We start from the raw sequence: 6,413 nt of genomic DNA, 5'->3' as shown, positions 1-6,413 counted from the left end.
CAACAACAAAAAATGGCGGTTCATTTTTAACGGTTTTACATGTTCTAGAACTCGATTGAATTAAAAAACATTCAATTCCTATTAATACACTAAAAAATATTACACTTTTATCGCATGCATATCATACGTCATACTTTTCTACAACAATGTCATGTTTTTATATACTGTACTTACTATTGTCCTCACAACAGCGAACGTTTTCACCAAATCCTTCTAAATATTCCCATCCACTTACATAGCCATATCCAGGACATTTGAAAGAGTTTTTCAAATTATAAACTACCGAAATAAAACTTAGATAAATTTATTAAGTTGATACAGAAAAAAATACGGCATTTAAAGATTGATTGGACAAATGCTCATTCAAAAGAGGAAATGGGTTCGGTCCATAAAACTGATTTGTTTCCATTATTTGTTTGTTCCCAGAACACCAGTGGTAATTAATGTTACTTATTGATTATCACTATCAAGTGTCATGTCACTTTAATTTTATTGGTTATCTTGTAAGACCATTTGCCCTTCATTTCACGAAAAATTGCATTGTTAATCCAGTAGCCAATTTAAATGCACATATTGTAAACCATAAAGAAATGCAACCCAAACGATGACTGGGAAATAGAAATGTGGTAACGTTTTGTATTCGTTGGACCAGAACTAAAACTATTACTAAATTTGGGTGTTCGTTTAGAGAGAATGCAACGTTCTCTGCACATAAAGACCGTTGCAACAATCATCTAGGGGTCCGTAGATGTCCTTTTGCAGGCCTATATTTCTGTTTTTAACTAATTACCCACTTTTGATAGTGGCAGTCTTAATATTCCGCCCTCCATTCCAATAGACCCTTGAACAGGTCCTGTATTATGTATGCATTGTAAATTGGTTAACGTCATGTGACATATCTTCCCGTGGACTTACCTTGTGAACTAGCATGTTTAAAATCAGGCTCAGCGTATCGGTCTAATACAAAGCGTGGTTCATATTCATTTTGCATTAACATTTTCTCGTCCTGCCTGATTATGCATGTAATAAGAATCATAGATAGCAAGATTATAGACTTCGTATATACTATGTAAAAGAGGGGCGAAAGATACCAGAGGGACATTCAAACTCATAAATCGAAAATAGACTCACAACGCCATGGCTAAAAAAGAAGAAGACAAACAAAAGTACACAAAACACAACATAGAAAATTACAGACTAAGCAACACGAACCCCACAAAAAACTGGGGATCATCTCATGTGCTCCGGAAAGGTAAGCAGATCCTGCTCCACATGTTGCATGTAAATAACAAAATCGCTAGTTTGATTTTCACTTCTATGAAACTTCAACTCTCTTTTTTTTTTGTAACGCTTATATTTGTGAGGACATATCGTTTAAGTACCTTTAATATACTTACAATAAGTTTTGCACACTACACTTTTTCCTGGACCAGGATAGCTTATCAAGGGAATCTCCGTCGCAACAATACTGCCTATATGTTATTGGTCTCGATGTCTTTTCATTATTATGGTAACCAAGGACAGTGGAAGCAATAACAATTAATATCGAACCTATAGGTTTTAAAACAAAAACAAAATTATTTTCTTTCATCAATGATTAAAATAAAGCATGGACAAAACACTTTACAGTTTTTGATATTTTTAAGTCGCAGTTAAAAGTTAATTGCTCGAAATTATATCATGGAAATAACTACATTTCAGCAAAATAATCAACAATATAAATGTCAACTATTTCTGGCTTGTAATATTTTTAAGACTCGAAAATGTATGCAACATATTCAGTATTCATATCAAGATGCTTACTTTTCTTATTGACAAAATATTTTTGTTTGTGTTTTTTCAGCAGGGAATAGGCATTCCTATTTAAACCAAATGTGCTCTTGTTTTCTATTAGTTTATTTATGTTAGGTAGATTTTATACAGCATCGTCTAATGAAGAATGAAAAGAATGAAGAGAAGATTGTATAATCTCCTCCTAGTATATAAGATATCATCTGAGTAAATAATAAGAGAGATATTAATGATGAAAAGAACATTATTCTGTGTAGTTACAATCCAGCAAGATTTGCATATGGAGTATGTTTCTCACATTTGATATGATATCCTTAAGCATGTTCTACATGTTCTATCACCATTTCCTTCATAGAGTGTCGAAGCTTACAAGTAAGCGATTGATCAAAGTGGTGAATTTGGATTCATCAAGTAACATATCTTTGGAATGGTAGAGACGAACGATTTCCAAAAATGGACACCCAAACGTTGAAGACCGTATAGTGACTTATAGTTGTTAATGTCTGTGTCATTTGGTCACTTGTGAAGAGTTGTCTCATTGGCAATCATTCCACATCCTCTTTTTTATACCCAAACGTATGAGTCGAAAACAAATTGACGAAGACATGTCATGGCAAAAAAAGAAAAACTACCAAAAGAAAATGAACAGTATACAAAACACAGCATAGAAAACTAAAACCGAGCAACCGGAATCCAACCAATAACCGGGGTGATCTCAGGTGCTCCGGAATGTTAAACAGATCCTGCTTCAGATTGGAACTCGTCGTTTTACTCCTATGAAATACGTTAAGTTATACCAAGTGATTAGGCATCACACAATAGCGAATTGGTTATTGACTATAGAATATAATATGAAAAACAGTCTACAAAGAAAGGGCAAACGAAATATCAATTATAATGAGCATAAAGAAATTTTACAAATAATGATTAATGTTGACATTAATCTGTTAATAAAATGAATATAAGTGCTTTCGATTTTGATATATTCATTTGATGTTCTATGCACGTAGAAGAAGTCTATTAAAACATTGAATTGATATTCATTGGATTTTCATGAATGCAAACGTTTCCTGAAGTATAAAATTTCTCTCATATAAAAATTATAACAAGAACAAAAACCTAAACACTGAAGTGGACTCATCTTTAAAATAAACTGGATAAAACTGAAGAAGACGTACCTTAGCCATAAATCGAAATTAGATTTGAACTTACAGTGAGATGATAATGTGTGCTCTTAATCGAAGTCATCGCTGTGAACTTCAGATGAAGTACAAAAAAATAAAAGCAATTTTCCCTGAATTCGTTTTTGTCTGATGCGCAAAGTGATTTAGTTTTATGATTTGTTTTTCTTATTTCCCTTACCTTTGTAACTCTTAAAAGCCATTGCAAACTTTAAAATTGTCTTAGTCGAGGTTAACTCAATATTCCTTCCTTGAGTAACAGAGTTGTAGTTGAAGTAATAATATACTAATGAAATCACCTTGCTTTATATACTTGTTCAATTTAAGACGTAAAAGCCCGTGAGTAATGTAACAAAAAAAAAAAAAAACAAGAGGCGATGTTATATTTACTGAAAGCAATTCAATATTTCACTTGATCCACCAGAAAGCAATAGAATGCGTCGGTGACCTTACCATGCATTTTACAAATTAAAAATCGTTGATCTTGAAATTGGAATTGAATTCACGTCAACAGGTAGAAAACACATTAGTAAACACAAAATGTCAAACTATTGTCGACGAACCAATACACAAGAACTAGAAATATGATAACACGATCCATTAACAGGAAAATTTGTGCCACAGAACAGTTGCCACTACTAGAAACAGATATAAAAATTATTAAAAAATAGCAAGGGGTAATGAAAAAAAACATAAGCTTCAAAAAATCAGTACGCACTATGGTAAACAAAAAAAGACATATAACTTTCCACAAATTAGCCGTTAAAAAAATTTGAACGAGACCAACTCTATCCAAATCTGAGACTGGACCGAGCTGCTCAAGACGGGTAAGCAGTTTCTGATCTTCTAGTATCACCTGGTCGTTTGCTAATGATAACTTAAAAAGTCGCATCAATGATTTCATGATTTTTTTTAAATACTTTACAATTTGCAATATGACTTATAACGAAATATCAATAACTATTCAAGTACGTATGAAAACAATTTATAATCAATTCATTCTAAACATTCCTAGGGATTGAAAGCCATTTTCTATTACCATCTTTTAACTGTTAACAACTTGCTTAAAACTTAATTTGAAATTATCTAACTAAGTTTTTAAACTTTTTTATGAAACCAAGATACAAACTCCGTCAGACGAAGTTGACCTCACCATACGTCATTTTGCATATGTCCCGTTTGGTCAAACTATTCACTTGGTATTGAAGTATCATACATGTCAAGCTTATAAATGTTTGGAATTATGCATTCCTTCGCCTTACATCTTCTGAATTTTTGTTGGGTTCATGTTACTCAATTTTAGATTTATTTATTTATTTGTGTTTTGTTTAGTTGTTTGACTTTCTGTTGATTGTGTTGTCATGCAGTTTTCTATTTTATGTGAATTTTTGTGTTTTCGGATACCTTTGTTTTCTTCCGGATCCTCTTTGTTCATGTACTTCAATGCATCGTTTAAATCATAATAATAGCGAATCACATACATATTGCGAGTTCGAACCCTGCTCGTGGCATGTCCACTTGACTCGGATCCTTATTGGCTAGGGTTGTCAGTTTGCGCGCTTAAGGCTGGTGGTTTTCCTCCATATAACATATTGTCTGAACTACCTACAGTCAATCAATTAAATCACCTTAACACAAGTGGTGGGCAAGGAACATGTTTACAGTTTGTTTTTTTGTTGTGTTATTACACCAATGTCCCCGGTTAGGGGAGGGCTGATGGCACTGAACTTGTCAAACCAAGCCTAATTCTATATTTGTCGTTGGTTGCTTTCTGTAGTAATTGTTTTTTGTTTATTGTTTGTCATAAGTCAAGCCGTTGTTATTTTCGTTGGAATTGTTTAACATTTTGTCATTTATAGTTGACTGAATGGTAATGGTTTTGCTCATTGTTAAAGGCCGTAGAGTGACCTAAAATTGCTTAAAACCACATTATTCAAAGAGTGTTGGAAAGTTGTCCCATTTGCTATCATACCACATCTCCTTATTTTATATTGAAATCAGTATCATACACTTTCCAAAACTTTTGTGTTTCTCATGTGGAATGATTGCAAATGGGACAATCACGTTTTTAACCAATTGATTTATTTGCATAACATATGTAGCTGATCATTTGTTCTGTTCAAAGTATTAGTTTTTTTGGTAAAGCCTTAAAGATATGACTAAACATTATGTTTAGATGATTTAATCTCCAATATGGAAAATTTCGATCATTTGATCCATAAGATATATTTATTTGCTGATCATGTTTGCTGTTTCTTTACATCGTTAGTTTCAGCCAATACTTAAAAAACATGTGAAAAAATCATCATCAAATGACTATTTACTTAAAAAAAAATCGATTTCGAGCATGTTGATTTATTTGTAGACCTGTTGTACTGACCATAATAACTGTTATAAAGGTTTTGTACAGCTATATATATATATATATTTAGTTTTCAATAAAACAACCCGAAAATAAAAAAAAAATTGGTAAATATCGCTGTTTAATGTATCGACTGACCACATCAGGCATATTGACAGTTTTTTCCTTTATGAACTTTTTGTAATTCAACTTTTCACTATCTATTCTAAGTTTATTATGAAATAACAAGGAAGGTGAAAAATCGTGTTTTAGGGGAGTCATTCCATAGATTTCGTTGAAGGTAATTTTTGACATCCGTTCATTTTTGCTGCTATCATATTGTATCTATCTTTATCGATTTTAAAATATACTTGCAGATAAATCCTAAATTCTACTGATAGACATGACATTAATGTTGGTTGCTAGGCGGGTTAATCGGATGAAATATCTAATTTAAATACTCTAAGGCTGAGTATAGCAAAGATTGGTTGTAATTGGCTTGGCAGTTTTAGAGTAGACTGTTTGTTTTAACGGACAACGATGGCGATATGTTTAGAATAGCCTGCGCAGGATAACTATATGAGCTGAAACGAGAATGTAGGACAAGGTTTTGTAATTTCAAATTGCAAACACAGAAATTTAGTATCAAATCTATCATTGACCTTTAATCGCATGTGTTAATAAAAGATACATTACAAAAAAAAAACAAACAACAGGTGCTTCCAAATATGATATACAAAATATTAAATAAATCAAAATCACATTACCCCTGTTCATATCGAATGTCATTAGAAATACTTTGCCCATGAACCAAGAATTTTGTTGTATTGTAACTAAGGTTCACAACGAACAATAAATATAACTGGCTATTTTTGAATTAGAACTATGTGTCCTTAATTTAGATAATGTCATTAGTTTACCCAAGGGCTTGTAATATTCTCTAACTCAAAGAGTTGGTTTTCAAAAAAAATATATATTGACAAGATTAGATACTTAAAAAAATAATTTTTGTTTGATACTTGATCCCAGGATGATGCAAATTTATGATTGTGGGCTTCCGTGTACTTACTTATTAAACAGAAAATGCATGTAAAATACCA

This window comes from Mytilus californianus, unplaced genomic scaffold (genome assembly GCF_021869535.1).
Source record: "Mytilus californianus isolate M0D057914Y unplaced genomic scaffold, xbMytCali1.0.p SCAF_6, whole genome shotgun sequence".
Lineage (NCBI taxonomy): Eukaryota > Metazoa > Mollusca > Bivalvia > Mytilida > Mytilidae > Mytilus > Mytilus californianus.
This window is presented reverse-complemented; position numbering follows the sequence as displayed.